Raw genomic sequence first — 21,187 nt, 5'->3', positions numbered from 1 at the left:
CTAAGGCAAAGTCATCTTATCTAAGGACACTGTATGTCTTTTACTTTATTCGAGCTTTTTACTTTTCTTTTTCTCTCTCTCTTTGTTCACTTACGAGTGTTCAAAAGATTATGTAGGCCTTGCACATATCTTAAGCTTACTTTATCATTTTTATTGTAAATGAGGTATTTTCTTACATTACATTGCCTTACATTGCACATACTTAAGCTTATTTAACATTTTTATTGTAAGTGAGGTATTTCCTTATATCACATTGCCTAACAGAGTTGTTTGTATAAACAAAAGCTATTGATTTCCGTATTTTAATTTTGCATCTCCTACTACCCTACTGTCCTACCATATCCTCTTAGTGATTGTAGTAATTTTCATTCATTTCTCTTGGGGTTTCAAAGGATACAACCAGTCCCCTGCAAATAGTGATAGTTTTATCTTCTTTGGTTCAATTTTTATACTTTCAATTCTGTTCTTTCTCTAGTTGTATCAGCTAGTACTTCCAGTACAAAATTAATTAATAGTGTGATAGTGAGCAAAGACTCATCTGATTCCTGATTTACGGGTAAAAGCTTCTAGTATTTCATGATTCAGCGTACTTTTGGTTTTGAGGTTCAGATATACATTTTGAAGGTACCTATTGATTCCTACGTTATTGCCTTTGAAAAATAAAGAAAGAATCAGTTGTTAAATTTTGTCACATTGTATTTGAACATGTATGAAGGTGACTATGTAATTTTGTCCTTAGAATTAGGTGGATTTCCTCCTACTGAATAAGCCCCATTTGGTCATGCTGTGCGTTATTATCTTCACTTGCTGGTGAATTCTGTTTGATGGTGTGTTGGTTAACTTTTTTTTACTGATAGTGAAAGTGCAACAAAACTTAGGTGTAGAAGTAGGTGAATTTGTGCATGGGTATGTGTATGTGTGTATATATGTATATATGCAATATATACATGAGAATCTGCACATAAAAAGTATAAAAAGCTAATAGATGAGAAAGATGGAATAGAAAAAATACATGATTAATCCTCAAAAAGGCAGAAAATGAGGAACAAAGGAATAGAACAGATGGAACAAATGAAAAACAAATAGCAACATGGTAGGATTTAATGTGACTATGTTGGTAATTACTTGAAATGTAAGTGTAAAACACTCCAATTAAAAGAATAAAGCAGTCAGACTAAATAAAAAGAGTTGAGACCTGGGTGTAGACTAACTATTTACAGTGAGCGCACATCAAATATAAGGGCAAGGTTAGAGGATGAAAAAGGTTAGACCCCTCAATACTAGCAAAAAAGAAATTTGGTTGGCTGACTCAGTAACAGACTAACTGCACTTTAAGGCAAGAACTATTACCAGAAAGAAAAGGAGATGTTTTGTTATGATAAAAAGGTCAATTCAATAAGAAAACCCAAGAAGCTAGAATTTGTATGTTCTCGATAACACGATTTCAGAATAGAAATGAACAGAAGAAATACATCAACAACCAGAGCTAAGAATTAATCATGTATTTTCCTATTCCATTTTCTTATGCATTAGCTTTTTACCTTCAGTTGTTATTTATTTATTCATTTAAGTAATCTCTATGCCCCATGTGGGGCTTGAACTCGTGACCCCCAGATCAAGAGTCTCATGTTCTCCCAACAGAGCCAGCCAGGCGCCCTGTTATCCATTAGCTTTTTCATTATATTTTCTCAAGGGGTGATTGCCCTAAAGATTTCATCATGCATCTCTGACTCATTACCTTTGACTCTTAAAGGTATTAAGGTCAAAGGTATTGGGATATTGTATAATTTTACCTCTACATACGTTATAAAGCTCACAAGACATCCTTATTATTACTTTGGCTTCAAACAGAAAATATTCTTTTCTCTTTTCCCATGTATTTATTGTTTCCACTGTGCTTTGTTCCTTCCTGAAGTTCTGTGCTTCCATCTGGGAACATTTTTCCTTTACTCAAAAAAATGTCCATTAGTATTTCATGTAGTGCTTCTCCACAGGGATGGATTATTTCAGGGTTTTTTTTTTTAATGTCTCAAAAATTTTTTGTTTTGTCTTCCTATCTGAAGGACTCTTGCTGGATACCGAATCCTAGTTTGATGGTTGTTTTTTCTTTTTTTCTTCTGGTGCTTTAAATATATCATTCCATTGTCGTGTGGCTTTCACAGTTTCTCTTGAAAAAGTCAATCATCAGTTTTACTGTTGTTCATTGAAGGTCATGTGCATTTTTTCCCCCAGATGCCTTTATCATTTTCTCTTTGTCATTGATCTTCATTGTTTAGCTTAGATGTGTCTTGACACATTTTTCTTTTTATTTATCTTCCTTGGGGTTCACTGAAACTCTGGATCAATGAGTTGACATCTTTCATCAATATTAGAAAATCTCGGCCATTGTGTCTTCAAATATTGTTTCTGCCCTTATTTCTAGCCTCTCTTGACTCCAATTATACATATATTAGATCTTTAGACTGTGCCTCATGTATCACTTGTGCTCTATTCTATTCTTTCTGTTCATTTTTCTCTCTCTCCTTCCTATCGGATTTTTCTGTTGATCTACTTTTGAGTTTACCAATCCTGTCTTCTGCTATATACAGTCTTCTTTTGAAAATAAGTTTTTAATTTTAGCTATTGTATTTTTGGCTGTAGAGTGTCCACCTGATTATCTTCATGGATTCCAATTATTTCCTTTAACACATTTATCGTATTATTTTATTATTTTTTTTTTAATTTTTTTTTCAACGTTTATTTATTTTTGGGACAGAGAGAGACAGAGCATGAACGGGGGAGGGGCAGAGAGAGAGGGAGACACAGAATCGGAAACAGGCTCCAGGCTCTGAGCCATCAGCCCAGAGCCCGACGCGGGGCTCGAACTCACGGACCGCGAGATCGTGACCTGGCTGAAGTCGGACGCTTAACCGACTGCGCCACCCAGGCGCCCCTATCGTATTATTTTAGAAGCATAGAGGCTGCAGATGATATCTTCTGCCAATGAGAGTTGCCTTTTCCTTCTGTTAGGCTCATGAGGCAAAGAGACGATTGCTGTAGTCTAATCAGAGACTGAGTCAGGCTGGGGCTGGATTCCATTTTGGTAAGATGCATTCCACCTCTGGTTTGCCCTAAAAGTCCTGCCTTTTGGAGGTTTAAGCTAAGCAGCCACTCCAAAAGTTAAAATTTGGCAAATGTTTTGAGAGAAAGACTGGTCACGTTTCTGGCAGGCCTTTCCATCTTATGGGACTGAGTTTCCTAAGCACCTACAAGACTTGCAGGATATTTCTTCTCTCTGCCCTTCTAGCCCAGCTCCCAGCCTTCTGGTTCCCTCCCCCCACCCCCATTCTCCTCCAGCCTTAGAACTTAGCAAATGTCTCATGAGGAAAATTAGCATTGTGTTTTGGACTCTTTTAATTTCCAATCCATTACACTAACCCAAAGTTCTGCTGCCTTCTCTTTTTGGGTAATCTGTTTGAGCCAAGCTGACATTACCCCATATCCAGCTGGTGAGTTTCAGCTCACGTATGATGAACTCTTACTCCTCTGGACTTTTCTGTTTATCTAGTCTTTGTTTTCATGGTTCTCAACTGTCTTGAAAATACAATTATTTCAATTTATCCAGTCATCACTACTGCTGTTACAGAAAGAAGGTTCATCTTCCTGACCCATTGTATTCTACCTGGAAGCCCAAGTACCCTGTTTGTCAGTGTTTTATTTAGTCTTTGTTGTTGCCATTGCTTGTTTGTTTCTTGCTTCAGTATCCGTAAGTGAAAGATAGTGTATGAGTCTTTTTTGTGAGCAGTCCCTGTCAGGTTTTGGTATTATGCTTATTTCATGAGGAACATTTGAAAACTTTTCTCTTAAAACTGCCCTGGCACAGATTCAATAGCTTTGGAATCACTACTCTCTAATGGAGAATCATCTTGATCTGGATCCACATTCAGCGCGGAGCCTGATTTGGGGCTTGATCCCATGACCCTGGGGTCATGACTTGAACTGAACCCAAGAGTCAGACACTCGACCTATTGAGCCACCCTGGTCTGGAACTTTTGTTGCAGAGTGGCAGGGAGAAACTGTGGGACAAATTTCTTTGCTGTTCTGCAGGTACTAGTTTATTTGATTTTCTATCTCTTCTGGAGTCAGTTTTTTTTTTAATTTTTTAATGTTTATTTATTTTTGTGAGAGAGAAAGAGAGAGAGAGAGAGAGAGGGAGACACAGAGTCTGAGCTATCAGCACAGAACCTGACGTGGGGCTTGAACTCAGGAACTGGGAGATCATGACCTGAGGCAAAGTCAGTTGCTTAACTGACTGAGCTACCCAGACACCCTCTTCCGGAGTTAGGTTTAACAAATTATTTTTGTCTTTCACAGCACTGTCAAATATAAATATCGATATAATACAAGTCACACATACCATTTGAAGTTTTCTGGTAGCCATATTTAAAAAGTGAAAAAAATTAGGTAAAATTATTTAAAAAATTTTTATTTAACCAAACATATCCCAAACATCGTCATTATCAATATTATCAACATGTGAGCAATTAAAATTATTAATGAAATATATATATATTTTTTGCTTCACAAGTCTTCAAAATCCAGCGTGAGTTTTATACTTATAATGTATCTAGGCTTAGACCAACCACATTTTTTTTTTTTTTAAGATTTTGATTTTAAGTAATCTCTACACCCAGCCTAGGACTTGACCTGTTGAGATCAAGAGTCACGTGCTCTACCAGCTGAACCAGCCAGGCCCCTAGACTGGCCACATTTTAATTGCTCAGTTGCTCCATGTGGCCAGTTGCTGCTATTTTCGAGAGCTCAATTCTAGAACACTGTCCTTTTCATCCCTGTTTTCAAATGTATTTGAAAAATTATTTTTATAACACTGGACAAACTGCTTTTAGATGATTTGTTTCACTTCCATGGTTTTTCCAGTTGTTGGATCCGTTTAGTCTCATTTTATATATTTGCCCTGTCTACATTCCTCTTGATTTCATTAGCTATAAATTTGGATATTTTACTATTTTGTTTTCCAAGAAGACCCAGCTTTTGAACTTATTAACTAGTTCTATAGTCTTTTGTTTTATAATCATTACATTTTAACTTTATCTTTATTAATTTATCCCTTTAGCTATCCTATCCTTCAGTTTGATTGTTTTTTTCTTTTTTAAATTTTCTTTTAATGTTTACTTTTGAGAGAGAGAGACAGACGGACAGGCAGAACATGAGTGGGGGAGAGGCAGAGAGAGCGGGAGACACAGAATCCAAAGCAGGCTCCAGGCCCTGAGCTGTCAGCACAGAGCCTGACACAGGGCTTGAACTCACAGACTGCGAGATCATGCGCTGAGCCGAAGTCAAGCGCTCAACCTGCTGAGCCACCCAGGAGTCCCTGATTGCTTTTTCCAACTTATCTATCATGTTATTTCATTCACTTATTTTTATCTTTTCTGTTTACTAATGAAACGGTGCAAGGCATATGCATTTTCATTCCATTCTGCTTTAGCTGCATTGCTGTGAGCCCTCACACGGTCATGTCTTCCTTGTTACCATCTTCTTTTGTTCTGTGCTATCAGTTCGTACTTTTTTCCTGTGACTCCACAGTTGTTTGAAAGAGTGTTTAAAATTTTCCAGTAAGTAAGGGCTTTTTGTCTTCGGATTTTTGACAATTTCTACATTGTCATTAAAGAATGTTTTCTGTTCTGTTTTTGTCTTCTGGAAATTTTGAGGTTTGTTCTGCGGTCTCTTGAAAAGGAGATGTTCTCTATTTCTCTAATTTATTAGGTGATTTGGTTCTCCCTTAGCCTTGTTAGTTTTTTTTTTTTTTTTCCCACTTGCCTCGTACAGCTTTGAAGATTGGTTTTTCTCTTTGTCTTCGGTATTCTATAGTTTCACTATGAGGCATGTAGGGATGGATTTTTTTTAATGATCATTCTCAGGTCTTAGCGTACTTCTTTTACTGAGAGTTCATATCTTCCTTCGATAATGATGATCTAAGCCTTTATGTCTTTGAAAATTGCTCAATCCTTTCTTTTCTGTGTTGGAACTCCTCTTAGATATATGCTGGGTTTTCCCATTCAAATGTTCACGTGTCTCACTTTCTCTCACACATTTTCCATCTCTTTATTTTTCTGAGGCATGTTGGGTAATTTCCTCTCGTCTTTCGGTTCACGAATACTCTCCGCATCTGTGGCAAATCTACTTCATCAATTCCATTTTCCTGTAGGAAGTTTATTTGTTTTCTTTTTCAAGCTTCTGTTTGGTCCTTTGGCAATATCCCCGTTCCATTTCCATTCTGTGCTTATGGTTTATGTTTTTCCCATTATATGTATTTTGTAACATGTTAGATATCTCTTTTATATTGTCCTATTATCTTTGGTTGTTGATACGCAGCTTTCCCCCATCTGTTGCGTCTGTGATTTTCCCTCATGGCAATTCATTTCCTCATTCAGTTTGCTATCTCTGTTTATCTTCAGTGTGGCTCATATTTTTATGATAAGTCCCAGTTCCCTGGGTTTGGGGGGTTCCCTGTCTAGAGGACAGTTTTCGTGTTTCTTCCATCAGGAAGGACTCTTATGGATTTCTTTAGTACCGAACTACTCTTGACATTGATGTTGTGCTGGATAGATATTGTGAAAGTATACTTGTCAACGGTGCCAGCCTGGGTGTCTGATTTATAGTATTTTTCCCTCTTTCTTCCCCAAAGTCCAAGTAGATGACAAGCCTCCTTGTCACTTCTCAGACGGGTGGGTAGAATGTTCCTAACCCTTGGTCTCACTTCATGTCTGGGAGTAGAATTCTGCGAAACCCAGTCCTGTGTTTTAGATCAGCTCTTCCTCTGCATGAATAATTGGATCTGCACCTCTCAGCTGGTATCAAGTCCTGGTTTCCAGAAATTTCTCACCTTGAGCTCCCTCTATCACTTCAGCTGTTCTTGCCCCAGAGTCTAACTATGGATAAGACCTTTCCTTATTAAGTTTCATCTGGAAATTTTTATCCATTTAAAGCAGGAGTGAGGGATTTACCAAGATAGTGACCAGAATTCCACAAATAAAATTTGAAGTGAAAACTAGTTTTTACAGTAAGTCAAAGACAACTCAGTGGTGGAATAAGATTCTGAATTTTCTTGAATTTTTAAGATAGTCTGCACACTAGAGACATTTTGCCCGAGGCAAAGATTTGGGCCAATTTCCTTCGTCCCTTGAGGTTACGTGTGTGTTCTGTTTTGTCATCAGGGGTACTTCTGTGGAAAAGTTTGAGAAGCGTTGCCCTGAGATGACCTTGACTGCTAAAATGGAAATCACTCTGTGGGCAAGTCCCTGACATGCAAATTAACCCCCAAGCTAGAGAGCACTTGCCTGGCTCAGTGGTCTGTATCTATTGTTTTTCCTAGGCCTGCCCTAAAATGTCAGGAAGCAGATCTTTAAAAATTATTATTACTCATGAAGAAAAGTGAAAACAGCACAAAAGGCTATAAAGTGGAAAGAAAAAAGCCTTAACTGATCACACCGCCCTCTCCCTCCAATTCCCAAAAGACCCCATTACCTACAGCTTCTCGTGGACCTTTCCAGAAATGTGATGTGCACACAGATTTTTTTTTTCTTTTTTAGCACAAATGGGATCATAGTATACTTGCTGTGTAGATTTAATTATTTTTTTATTTAAAAAAATTTTTTTAAACATTTATGTATCTTTGAGACAGAGAGAGACAGAGCATGAACGGGAGAGGGTCAGAGAGAGAGGGAGACACAGAATCTGAAGCAGGCTCCAGACTCTGAGCTGTCAGCACAGAGCCCGACGCGGGGCTCGAACTCACAGACCGCGAGATCGTGACCTGAGCTGAAATTGGCTGCTTAACCGACTGAGCCACCCAGGTGCCCCTAGATTTAATTTTTTTTTTTTATTGCTACCTTTTGGATGTGTTTTCCTAGGAGCACATGTAACTTTGCCTCCTATTTTCGGCAGCTGTAGTGGATTTCCCACACGTTAATGACCCTCTGTTCATAGACGGTGGGTTCCTATCCCCTATGTTTGCTATTTCCGACAACCATTCAGGGAGTGTACTTGTGCAGACATCTTTTTGCAAGTGTGTGAGCAGAACCGGAGAGGAAATATGGGCCAAAGTTGTGTGCGTTTAAGGCTTTGATGGACAAGATTGGACTGCTGTCCCAGAGTGCAGTGGCAATTTGTACCGTCACCACCAGTGGGAGGACTGCCTGGCGAGCAGGACTTTCAGGAGCTTCCAGATCTGTACCCTCTGCTTAGCATCCCAGAGAGTGCACGGATGTTGCCCCCAGTCAAAGACAGAAAATTTGGTTGTTGATACCAAGATCAGATGCTTCTTGTTTTTGAAGAATGTGGTTGCTTGAGGGGCTTTGGGGATTCCCAATATGGAGGTCAGACATGGGTCAGAGGCTGGGAAGGTAGAATAAAGGACATTGAATGAAGAGTTCTTATACACTGAATTCCTCCTTTTTAAAAATTTTTATGTTAATTTTATTTTAAGTAGGCTTCATGCGCAGCGTGGAGCCCAGCGTGGGACTTGAACTCACAGCCCTGAGATCAAGACCTGAACTGAGATCAGGAGCCAGACACTTAACCGACTGAGCCACCCAGGCACCCCGACACCGAACTGCTTCATAACTGCATTATTGTTTTTGGAATTTTTTTGTTTTTGTTTTTGTTTTTATTTTTTTTTTAACGTTTATTTATTTTTGAGTGAAAGTGGCGGGGGCAGAGAGAGAAGGAGACACAGAATCTGAAGCAGGCTCCAGGATCTGAGCTGTCAGCACGGAGCCCGACACGGGGCTCGAACTCACAGACCGTGAGATCATGACCTGAGCTGAAGTCAAACACTTAGCCGACTGAGCCACCCAGCCACCCCCCATTATTGTTTTTGATAAGGAATACCTTTTCACTATAAAGAAAGTGGAAAACGTGAAAACACACAAAGGAGTTAATAAAGCTACTCATCTGTGGGCAGCTGAATAATGCTATTTATTTAAAGAATTATTTAATCTTTTAAATAATTAAGTAAAACCACTCGGTGTGTGCAGTCGTTGGCACACAGAGTCGTCAATGAAAATAATTGCAGTAACAAGACAGACTGTATTTGGGGGTATGGCCCTTTGTTCTCGGAAATCAGTTGTTAAACGTTTTAAATATCCCTTCCGTGTCCGCTGAAGTTGGAACGTAAAGATAATGCAAAGTTGTACCATGCAAATGGTTACCAAAACGTACACCGACCTTAGTGATACGCAGCCCTCTCATTTAACTTAACTCTGATGAAATTTTTTTTTTTTTGCTTTATTGGTGGGTGACTGCATAGTATGGAAGGGACGTGTTATCATCCATTTGGCTAATCCAGGTACCACTCGATGATTCGGTAATTTCCAGCACTGCAATGTCAGAAGAAAGCAATACCATACTGAATATTCATGAGTGTTCAGCACGGCCTTGCACATTTCTTTGGTTATTTCCTCAGGATACGTTCTGGAATGCAGAATCGGTGGTTCAGAGGTTATGTACGTGGTTAAGTCTGTTTGCTCTATTTTGCCAAACCGACCTCTAGAAAGATTGCCTGAATTTATGTTGCTGCTAGCAGTGCATAGGAGCAGAAATCCCATTTTCCTTGCCACTGTGTGGTATTCCTTTGCTGTTTTATGAAGTAAAAAAACAAACAAAACAGCAGAAGAAAAGAAACAAACCCATCTCAGTTTTTAACTTTACGCTTTTATTACTAGTGAGCAGTTGCGTTTTTATATGGTTTTATATGGTGTAAGTTTGATCTTTTATGTGTGCATCCATTTAAGACAAATTGATCTGCAAGAGTTCGTAGTAAAATAAGGATAATCAAACTTTTGTCACATATACTGCAAATATTCTCAGTTTTCCGGGGGAATTCCTTGACTATTTTTGGAGAAGGAGACTTGACATAGAGTCAGGTCTGTCTCTTCCGTCTCTATCCCGGGAGGCAGCTCCAGGTCAACAGCCGTCTTTCAGCAGATGATCCGGAGGGCCAGAGGGGGAGAAATGCTGGCGGGGTGCCGGGGACCAGGCTCCGTTAGCAGAGCCTCGTCCTGGACAACTGTCATTCCGTAGGATCTCAAGGAAATTGGGCGTTCTGGGCAAGGCTTGCCTTACCACTGCCTGCATTGCCTGTCAAGTGTCTTGCTGTGACCCCCCCTGAAATCTGGTGATCCGGGGACGGAGGCTGCCGAGAACGCCCTGGGGCCTGGAGCCTATTGTCTCCTCCATTCCAAGCCGCTGGGATATTGAGCCTCCTTCTTTGTCCTTGGTGGTTGCAGGGCCAGCAGGCTGCCTTGGCATGGTTTGTCAAATGTTTCCCCGGACCTAAATGTCGCTTTGGGCACTGGGACCTTGGATGTTGTCCTCATTCGAAACCCATTCATCTTTAGTCAGCAGTCCTGGAGTGGCATGGAATGCAAGGGCAGCTGTTTTCTTGGTGGGGGCCATTATTAGAATGCCTGGAATTCCTGCCGCCATCCTGACACCAGACAGAGAATGGAGCCCACACCAAAAGCGGAGAGCGGGAGAGAACTGGGTCCCTGGCGGCATTCTTGAACGACTTATTCAACTGGCCCTGGAGCTCCCTACAGGGAATATTTATGATATAAAATAATACATTCCTATATTGATTATGCTGGTTCCAGTCAGGGTTTCTGTTATTTGCGGCCAGAGCCTCCCAGCCGGATGGAGTAGTTAAAATGCCAAAACCCCATAAAGCCCACAGCTCCTTAGCATGTCCCAGGGGCAGTATCTGAGAACGCACAGTGGCATCGTTCGTGTGCAAATCTTCTCTGAGATGAAATTTCCTTTACCCACTCTTCTGGGAGGTGCTCCCACCTCTGCTGGGGTTCTCATTCCAGCCTCCCGGCTCCCACTTTTCTGGGAAAGTCCAGAAAACCCTCCCAACCTGTGCATGTCTCCCCTTCAGGCTCCTGTTTGTGAAGAAGGACGAATCACCGCGCTTTTGTCAGGCACAGCTCACTACTGGGGGATGGCTCACTAGTAGAGGGGTGACTCATTAGTGGGGGAATGGCTAGTTAGTTGAGGGGGTCACTCACTAGTGGGAGAGTCACTCCTGAGTGGGAGGGATGGCTCACAAGTTGGGGGACGGCTCACTAGTGGGAGGGGGCAGCTCACTCGTGGAAGGGCAAAGGAGATTTCCAGCTGGAGAAGACTTGGAGAAGACCAGGCACATCGAGCGTATTTGGTTGGCAACATGGATTGTTCTCTAGGAGCCCATCTCTTTCCTTCTCTATGCCTTGTCATCCTTGGAAATTGGCCTCATCCTCAAGTTTCAAGATGGCAACATCAACCTGAGAAATAGCATCCTGGGGAATGTGACTTTCTCTCCCATTCCTGCCTCACTGTACCCCCACCTGCAGGTTCTGTTCATTACTTACTGGCCATCACTGTGTTGCAGGGAGGGTGTCCTGAGGAAATCACTGGCCACTGAGAATGGAGGGCTCCTTCCGACCCGAGGCCCTGGCCTGGCCTCACAGCTACATGGGAGTGGGGCAGATATCTGAACGCTATAGGCGTTCTTTTCAGAGGGAGGATGGGGATAATAGATACTGTGACAGGCCAGGGTGCCAGCTATAAATATGCTTTGCAGAGTTTCACCATGTTCCAGGACTTGGTCTACAATATTTCTAACACCCACCTCAACCCCATGAGGTCGTAGCATTACCTCATTTCACAGAGGCGTAGACTATGCTTGGAGGTTAAGATCTTTTTTTTTTTTTTTGGATGTTATTAAACAACTCTCTTCTAAAATACTGTGGTGATAGAGTTTGCAAGTGGGTGGCTTAGGGATATAATTTCCCAGGTGGTGAGTGGCGTTCAGCCAAGTGCAGTGTGATGCCCTCCCCTCTTTTCCATCAGGCCGGGAGCTCCTCAGGAGCAGGCTCTCCCCTGGATGCTCCTTGCCACGAACCGTCGAAAACCACCATCGGCCAAGACAGGCCTGTTCATAATAACGGGAAGGGCTTGCCAGGTACAGGACAAAATTACACCCGAGAACAAGTCAGGCGCAAACCTTTCTAGATTGACATGTCTTTCCGCCCCCACTCCAGCCCACTCAGGGCCACCCAACAAATGATGCCCTGGGGCCTTGGCATGCAATTAAAAGTGAAGAAATGCTTAATCAAATCATGCCACTTGAAGTGAGTTGGCCTGGAATGGAAACGCTGTGTGGCACTAGCCACAGTGGAAATTTACCAGGCCCAAATAGACACCAAATACTCCCAGGTTGTTTTGAAATAGATACCGTTGTGTTCTACAAAGTTCGGAGATCCGTTTGCAAATATTTAAAAACCTTTCCATTAATAAGGATTGCTTTAGGAGATCACACACAGACATATACACAGGCACACACACACACACACACACACACACACACACACCTCACTCCCCCTGCCCCCAAGGCTTCTACTATGTGCATGGGAAAAGCAGAAACCCACAGGAGGTGCTCCAGGCACCCCAAGTGTCTGTTCACCCTGGTTGAGACTCATGAATCCTATCATTCGTTGAGACAGCTCTCATTAAAAAAAAAAAAAGTTTATTTATATTTTCCCCCCTCAAGAATGTCATGACTAACTTTCCATTCATTATCAAAATATTCTTTTGCCACTAATTTCCCTTCTTGGTTAAAATAAACAAAGAAGCAAACCCTGTTGGCATTGCATCTAGGATGCACTCTGCTGTAAACAAGAGAAAATTTTCTTAACGGATCTTGAAGAGCCCTCCCGTGAGAATTTCCTCTATCAGCTTCATTTGGCATGGAGGGCAGGCGGCCACGATGGAGTGCAGGGGGTAAGGGGAGGCTGTCTTGAACATGCCAGGACCAAAGTATCTCATCCCTCAAGGCTTGGCTCCGATTTCTCAGGCCAGGTGCCCACCCCTCCTTGCTCTCCGTGCCCTCACCAAGGGTGCAGAGCTGTGTTACCTAGACCTTGGCACTGGCTACTGTGTAAACTTGGGCGATGAGTTCACCTTGTTGCACCTCAGTTTCCTTACCCATAAAATGAAGCGGTAGGATTCATTGTTAATTTTTAAAATATTTCTTATTTTATATTTGAGAGAGAGAGAGTGAGCGAGCAGGGGAGGGGCAGAGAGAGATGGAGACAGAATCTGAAGCAGGCTCCGGGCTCTGAGCTGTCAGCACAGAGCCTGATATGGGGCTCAAACTCATGAGCCGTGAGATCATGACCTGAGCTGAAGTCGGATACTTAACCGACTGAGCCACCCAGGTGCCCCAGAAGCTGTAGGATCTTAGGATCTGTAAGGCCCCATCCAGCACTGAAATTCTAGGATTCTAATCCAGCAATATCTACATGAAAAAAAGCGGGGTATTTTTGACCAAAAAAAAAAAAATCTTAGTTTTTAGGATTCAGGAACATACAGTGAAAGCTCCTATATGAAATCAAAACATTTTTTTAAGTTTATTTATTTTGAGAGAGAGACAGAGAGCAAGTAGGGTAGGGGCAGAGAGAGAAGGGAGAGACAATCCCAAGCAGGCTCCACACTGTCAGCACAGAGCCCAATGTGGGGCTCGAACTCATGAACCATGAGATCCTGACCTGAGCCGAAATCGAGAGTCAGACACCTAACTGACTGAGCCACCCAGGTGCCCCAAAACATTTTCTGTTCAAAAGGCAGAACACAAGAAAAGTCCAAAAACTAACTCACCCAAGGCTTCTTTTCTAACAACACAGCCGAAAACCTCCCCCAATGCCCCAAAATATACCCTGCAAATGAAGGAAGAGAAAGGGGGCGTAGAGCATCCCTTCTTAACTGCCCTGAGCCAGGGGGTAGTTCTCATCCTTTAGCTTCACTTCTATTCCATGACCTGATCTGAAGGACTGTCTGCCTGCAAGCCTCCTAGAGAAACTTTGAGGAGTCCAGGGGTGAAGGTGGCTCTCTTGACCAAAGAGTAAAGCAGAGGTCTGGGGAGGGACTCACCTGAAAGTAAATCAAAACAAAACACTGAGTCCTTCTGTGATAGATGTGGCTACTGGTAGATGAGACACTGCTCAACATCCTTTACAGGCCCTCTGGCGTGGTCTCCTGGACTTGTTCTACATGGAAGGGAAGGTGGGGAGAGAGAGGGACTGCTGTTAGGAAAGGCGTGACTTTTCAAGATGGGTCAAAAGGGGATGTTGTTGTCCCCGCTGGGGAAATTCCCCTCTTGGGGAATGGCAACAGTGATGTGACCAAGCTTTCCAGAGACCCCTGAGGTCTGGCTATGGGATTAGGTCTTGCAGCCACAGCAGTGGGGGAAGGACCCCTAAGAGGAGTCAGGAGGGGAAGCCAGAGAACTGGGAAAGGAAAGTGGTGTGGAGGAGCCAGTGGGTGAGTCTATTTGAGGAAGGAGGGAGTTCCAGTGATGCTGAGAGGTCAAGGAAGAAGAAGTGCAACATGGCCATTCTGTTTGGGCATTTGGAAAGGGGAAGGGACTTGAGGGGACGGATGCTGGGATTTCTGTACTACTACCAGGTGGGAGCTATCATGGCCATCCGCCTACACCAGGATGGTGTAGGGAAATAAAGATGATACTGACAATGCTCTAACAGCCATGCCTCAGTCATGGTTTCCAGTTCAGGCGAGAAGATGGATGCTTGTGCCAGTTTCAAGGGAAATAAGAACAGTGAGGATGATACAGTGTTGTCTTCTCTAAATCCAAAGTCATTTAACCTAAAAGACTTTTCTCTATTTTGAGATTATGTCTTCTCCAATTTTGGTATTAAGAATGTCCTTTCTTTTATGAAGTGATGGCAATAGGTGGTAGTTGGGTTTGTTTTTTTTTTTTTAATGTCCTTATTTGACAAAATAAAGAATTGGCAAATCTAGCTGGTGCCTACGGCCAATTCTGCTAGTTTTCTCTGAGTATTGGTTTTCCCTTTCTTACATGCCAAGAGAAATTTAAGGGGCATGCGACCACCCAGAATAAAGCCTACAGCTCCCAGTTTTCCTTGGAGCTAGGTGTGGCCAGCTGTTGAAGTTATGGCTAATGAGATGTTTGTAGAAGTGATGCCTCCAACTTCTGGGTAGTATCTTTAAAGAAGGGGCCTGTCTGCTCTCTGCTACTTTTCCTCCTCCTGAAAGCTGGAATATAGGCATGGAGTTATCTGGGACTATGAAGATGAATGCAATGCATTGGGAGTGGCAGAGGAACCAGACAGATGGAGCCCCAAACCATAGCGTTACTGTATCAGCCCAGGATGCTTATATAATGTGAGAGAAATGGGCACTTATATTTCACGTCTCTGCAGATAAAATGAATCGACATTTACATGATATTTGCAGTGTTGAAAATAGATGAGATTATCCAGGAATAGAGAGTAGAGGGAGGAATAAGAGGGCCTAGAATGGAGCCTTAAAGAAGTTCAATATATAGTAGTTATATAGAGGGGGAAGGACCCCTAAGGGGAGTCAGGAGAGGAAGCCAGAGAACTAAGAAAGGAAAGTGGTGTGGAGGAGCCAGTGGGTGAGTCTATTTGAGGAAGGAGGGAGTTCCAGTGAGGCTGAGAGGTCAAGGAAGAAGAGGTGCAACATGGCCACTCTGTTTAAAATGGAAGTAATTGGTGGCCTTATCAAAGGCTGTTTCATCGAATTGGTGGGATGAAATCCAAGGGGAGGGAGGGAGGGGGAAATGAGAGGGTGATAGAGAGACAACACACTCAGAAAGTGTGGCCATGAAAGGAAGAGCAAGAGGGTAGGGGCTGGAGGGAGATGAGGAGACTTCTCTCCTCTCCTTCCCTCTCCTCTTCTCTCCTCCCCTCCCTTCTCAGCTTTTCTTTTTCTCCCTTTTTTCCCTTTTTTTTTTTTTAGAAAATCTGCAGAATGCAGGGCATTTACCCACTGATGGGAAGGTTCCAGAACAAAGAAGAGATGGAAGAAACAGGTTAGCGAGAAGGTAATTGCTGCAAACAGCTCCCGGGAAGATGGGAGGCAAGGAAGACAAAGAGCATCTGTGAAGGAACTGGCCCTCGGCAGGAGGATGGAGAGTTGGTTGCAAATTCAGGAATGCATGTTGGACAATTGGTTCTCTTTTCTCAGTGCAATAGAATGCAAGGTGGTCCATGCAGCTGTGGGATTTGCCTCCAGCGGTGCTCTGCTGGCCTGGGGGCAGGTGTGGGGAAGATGGATGTTCATTCAGGGTTGGAATTTTGCTAGGTGGGTGGGATGTGAGGACAGAGGAGGAAGAGAATGTCTAGTATTTGGAAGAGTGAGAGAATGGAAGCTGAAGAGACTGAAAACCGTGGATAAGGAACACCTGGAGGAACACCTGGACTTCACTGGTCCAACATCCACAATGGAGTTGAGTAACAGATGTAGTGGGGATATGGAATTGAGGGGAAAGTTAGGATAGAAGGCTGCAGTCAGAGAGTGAGAGCACTTGGGGTCAAGATTCTGAGGAAGAGGAGCCCATAGTGTCAGTCAGGCCCAGATAGGCATGGGAGTGGGGGCTGAGAAGGAGGAAGGAAGAAGTTGCTGCAGATCAGAGGACAAGGAGCCAAGGGGCCAAGATCATGGCTGGGCCAGCCATAAGGATTCTAAAGCAGTGACATGAATGGGGGTGGAGAAAGTTGTGAACCATTTGCTAATTGTTGGTTGGATGAGGAAAGGCACCAAGCAAAGTGCAGAAATGACCTAGACTAGGGCAAGGATAAGACCTGAATGACCTTAGCCTCAGTTGAGCGGCTAATTTGCTAACCCAGGAAAGAAGTGTTCTGGAAGTGACAATGCAGAGCCAGCTCAAAGTGGGGCCAACTCCTAGACCCAATGTCAAGAGCATGAGAGTAAACAGTTTCCATTTGGGAAGCCTTCAACAGAAGCAGTATCTCTGGGTCAGCCATCAGCAGCCAGCTTAGTCACCTTAGCACCTCCTGGGAAGCTTTTAAAATGCAGATTCCAGGGTCCCACCCAGGCTAATTAAATCTATATATTTAGGGAAAGTGCCTGGGCACAGATCTGGCTTCCTAGGCTTGAGTCCTACTGGTCCCTGTGTTCAGTAGGGCCCCATTCTTAGTTTAAGGCAATCTTGATATTCTTAATCATTTTTGAACGGGGTGCCCTGCAAATGCATTTTGCACCAGACCTCGCAAATTTGGGTAATTAGGCCTGTCTGGGTAGCAGTGTCCTTTAAGAAGTCTTCTCAAACGAGGGGCACCTGGCTGGCTCAGTTGGTAGAGCATTCAATTCTTGATCTTGGGGTTATAAGTTCAAGCCCCATGTTGGATGTAGAGATTACTTAAAAATAAAATTTTAAAAAAGAAAAGAAAAGAAAGAAATCCCCTCAAGGGATTCTGATGCATGGGTAGGGTTGAGAGTCACCAAGTTAAGCCAAGAGTTGAAGAAATGGCTGAGGGTATAGGGTGGGAGGAAGATGGCGGAGGGTATGGGGAGGATGGCACGTTTGCACAGAGATTTCTACTCTAGGTCTATGTTTGGTTCCTTGGAGAAGGAGGAGTGCTGGAGCCTAACAACTTTGCCATGGCCTGAAAGGGAGGCACACTGGTGGGGTGTGGGGCTGGAGAGTCTTTGCTCTGTAGTCTTCTGGAGAGTGCATGGGCAGCCCAGGGGCAGTGGAGAGAAGAGACTACATAGAGTTGGGGACAGGGGTGAACAAAGCTAAGCACGTCGCTCTGGGCCGAGGCACTGAATGACTTTGTGGGGTAGTGGGCACTGGATGGGTACAAGAGTCCATAGTTCCTCAAAGCTGAGAGACTCAAGATGTTTGGCTGGAGGTCTAGGCTTGGAAGCTACCGTCCCATAGATAGAACATGGAGCAATGCCAGTCTCCCATTTTGAGCACTCACAATGCTCAGGGAACCTTACCAGAGACGTGGCATGTCCATGAGAATCTTGTTTTCCCTGGGGAGTCTGAGAGGAAGTGAGCAGAGCTATGTAAACCGAGACAGGGCTCTGGGAAGAGGCGGCTCCCCAGAGAAACGAGCCACAAACACAGGCGCCACAGGGTCACTTGTCAATGAAATGTTGGTTGTTTTTCTAAACTACGAGAGATAAGAGGTGGTGAAATCTTCCCTCAGCTTCAGCCCTTTAGTATAAATATTTCTTTCAAAGTCAGCCCAGACAAGGCTGGGCCTGAAGGAGAAGGCAGGTACATAAGGCCTGCGGTCCCATCTCTGGGAGCTGCTGTGTCAGGGCCGGCCATGGAAGCACCAGGTGGAACCAGGTGCATCTGAGGCTCATGAGACCCCCTCCTGAGGGCAAAGGAGAAGCTGCCTGAGGAAAGCCTCATCTCAAGCCTTTAGCAATGGTCAGGGGAGCAGCAGATACCATCGTCACTCTCTCACACTCAAACATGGCCAAGCAACAGGAGAGGTTGGCAAAGGTCGCCTGATTCAGGCTACCTCCAGATTTGGCAGAGCAAATCTAAGCACTTGCTACTTCAGGAACAGCTGAGGCATGAAGGAGCCTCTCATCTGGGTACATTTTTGTCCACCCTGGCCTCACAGGAGCCTGCCCCTCCTGCTCGCTGGCCTCCAGCCTCTTGTGGTCCAGGTGGATCGACTGGCTGAGCTTCGGAGGCCCATACTTGCTCAGGGATGTTCTTCTCGGGACACTTGCATGGCTCAGTTGGTTAAGTATCCGCTTAGGTCATGATCTCATGGTTCGTGGGTTCAAGCCCTGCATCCAAGTTAGTGCTGACATTAATCCTCTACTTGGGATTCTCACTCTCCTTCTCTCTCTCTCTCTGCCCCTCCCCTACTTGTGCTGTCTCTTCTCTTTCAAAAATAAGTAAAGAAACTTAAGAAAAAAAGAAGAATGTCTCCTCACTGACCCTGAAATACATTAAAAGGTCACTTTTGAGACGCCTGGGTGGCTCAGTCGGTTAAGCATCCGATCCTCGGTTTCAGCGGAGGTCATGATCTCACAGGTTCATGAGTTCCAGCCCCGTGTATCTGGCTCTGCCCTGGTGGTGCAGAGCCTGCTTGGGATTCCAACTCTTTCTGCCCCTCCCGAACTCACACTGTGTCTGGATCTCTCAAAATAAATAAATACAACTTAAAAAAAAAAAGGGAGATCACTTTCATTTGCCCCTTTCTGATATTTGAGGATTTTTCCCCTTCACGGCAACAGGGAAGCCATCTTGCCAAGTTCGCTTCCCAGTGGAAAGCTTCATGACTTTACAAAAGTTGAGAACTGGCCCCTTCTTCTTTCCATCCGCGCGCGGGTCAGTGTGGCTGTGTGGCATGTCTGTGCACATGGGGAAGTTCTCTCCAGCTCTGGCCACAGTGTGTCTCTCCCTGGGAGCCGGTGTTGGCCCTCTTGCCAAGGAAGCCGAGTCCTTTCCCTGATCTGGGGAACCAGACCACTCATCCCTGGGGCATTTCCTGGTTCCGGACACCTCTGATGTCTGCACAACATCTGCTTCTGGCTGGAGGATCAGTTGTCGGGGCACCAGCACCTCTGTTTTGGGTATTGTCCCATGTCTATCTACAGCCCTTGCCCTAAATCAGTGGTTTCTAAACTTTTCTGATTACGTGCCCATTTAGTAAGAGGTTGGTGGGGGGTACATATTGCCCATCTGTTTACTTATACACTGCACATTATATAAATTATAAAAGAAACATAAAGTTGAGGTTAAAAGGAGGAACGTGATGACAAAAACAATGTTTTTGAGTGTTGTTAATTGTGGTGGCTTCTGATTACTGCTAGTCACTGCCTCGAGGCCTAGGAATCTAGATTTGAGGTTCATTGTTAACAAAAAGGGATATAACTACCTATTAGAAGTAGTTTTCTTGTTAATTCGGAATGATTTCTGGCCAGATCTGATCAGCTCCTCAAGTTTTAATCGTGCTGTGGGTGTGGGGGCCCACCTATAAGGGACGAGTCAACTATACTTAACATTATTTCCAGGCAAGACTTTTGGTAGTAATCCTAAATCTACCCATTCATCTTGTGGGAACTGATCACATCACGATGAGATGATCTGATCTATAAATCCTCTTACCTGGGTGCAGGCTGAGTGTTCTTGGTCTTGTCGCTCTGCCCGAAAGCTGGCTCCTCCCTCAAGAGGCCTCAGATCCTGCCTGTGAGGGACTAAGTCAGAGACCTATGAGCACCTTTATGTTAAATATTGGAATATTAGCTTGCTGGAGCTGCTGTAACAAAGTGCCACAAATTGAATGGCTTGAGCAACAGAAGTTGATTATGTCACAATTCTGGAGGCTGGAAGTTTGAAACTAAGGTGCCATGATGGTTGGTTCTTCCTGGAGGCTGTGCAGGAGAGTCTGTTCCTGGCCTCTCTCCTAGCTTCTGGTGGTTTCTGGCAATGGTTGGTGTTGGTTGGCTTGTAGACTCATCACCCTGATCTGTCTTCGTCTTCACATCACCGTGTGTGTGTGTGTGTGTGTGTGTGTGTGTGTGTGTGTGTGTGTCCAAATTTCTCCTTTCTGTAAGGGCACCAGTCTTACTGGATTAAGGCCTACCTTAATAACTTTATTTTAACTGATTAGCTCTGTAAAGACCCTCTCTCCAAATAAGGTCACATTCTGAGGTGCTCGGGGTTATCTTTTTTTTGGGAGCAACATCATTCAACCCATAACAATTAGTAAAGCTCATTGTTTTCTGACTTTTAGGTAAAAATAAATAGAAGTTCTAATGGCATCTTGTGGCAGATCCCGGTGGATAATGGCCTGGTGCACCCCTGGGGTGTGTGTACTTTTCTGTGGAGACCACTGCCTCATTAGTTCAGTCCCTCCTCCTCTTTTCCCTGTAGTCATTCACCCCCGGTTCTCATTAAGGGCAAGGAGGGTGTGAGTGTGTGGGAGACCAAGCCTTGAAGAGCTCCGTTTGGAATTCCATAGAAGATTGGTTTCATGGGGGACTTCTGGCATCAGGATGGCCAGCAAGCCTCCTCTCTCCTCTTCCAAACCTTAGAAATAATAAGAAAGACAGTTTTAAGTGAAGGCCTAACTTTGTTCAAAAGCAAGAAGGGAGAAAACAGTTAAGTGGTTTTTCAAAAACTTACGCGTAGAATTACCGTAGGACCCAGCTATTCCACTCCTAGGTGTGCATACCCCCAAAGATTTTAGAAGGTTTTCAAACAAAAACTTGTACATGAATATTTATAACGGCACTATTCACAGTAGCCAAAAGGTAGAAGCCACCTAAGTGTCCATCAGCTGGTGAATGGATAAACAGAATGCGG

At 43.8% G+C, this 21,187-nt stretch overlaps 1 protein-coding gene across 3 annotated transcripts in view; it reads left to right on the top strand.

Annotated features, from left to right (window-relative positions):
• Positions 1-21,187, top strand: part of KCNE2 (potassium voltage-gated channel subfamily E regulatory subunit 2) — a 172,943-nt gene that overhangs the window by 24,694 nt on the left and 127,062 nt on the right. For 2 of the 3 annotated variants that reach the window (XR_005793164.1, XM_040483982.1), the window contains exon 2: positions 15,838-15,922. The exons of the other annotated variant lie outside the window; for it this stretch is intronic. The gene's annotated coding sequence lies outside the window, so the exon portion shown is untranslated. The remainder of the gene's footprint in view (positions 1-15,837; positions 15,923-21,187) is intronic. 3 annotated transcript variants of the gene reach the window in all.

Source organism: Herpailurus yagouaroundi, unplaced genomic scaffold (assembly GCF_014898765.1).
Source record: "Herpailurus yagouaroundi ecotype Mexico unplaced genomic scaffold, PumYag 162, whole genome shotgun sequence".
Classification (NCBI taxonomy): Eukaryota; Metazoa; Chordata; class Mammalia; order Carnivora; family Felidae; genus Herpailurus; species Herpailurus yagouaroundi.
The sequence above is the reverse complement of the archived record's forward strand: the minus strand, read 5'-3'. Positions and strand labels throughout refer to the sequence as shown.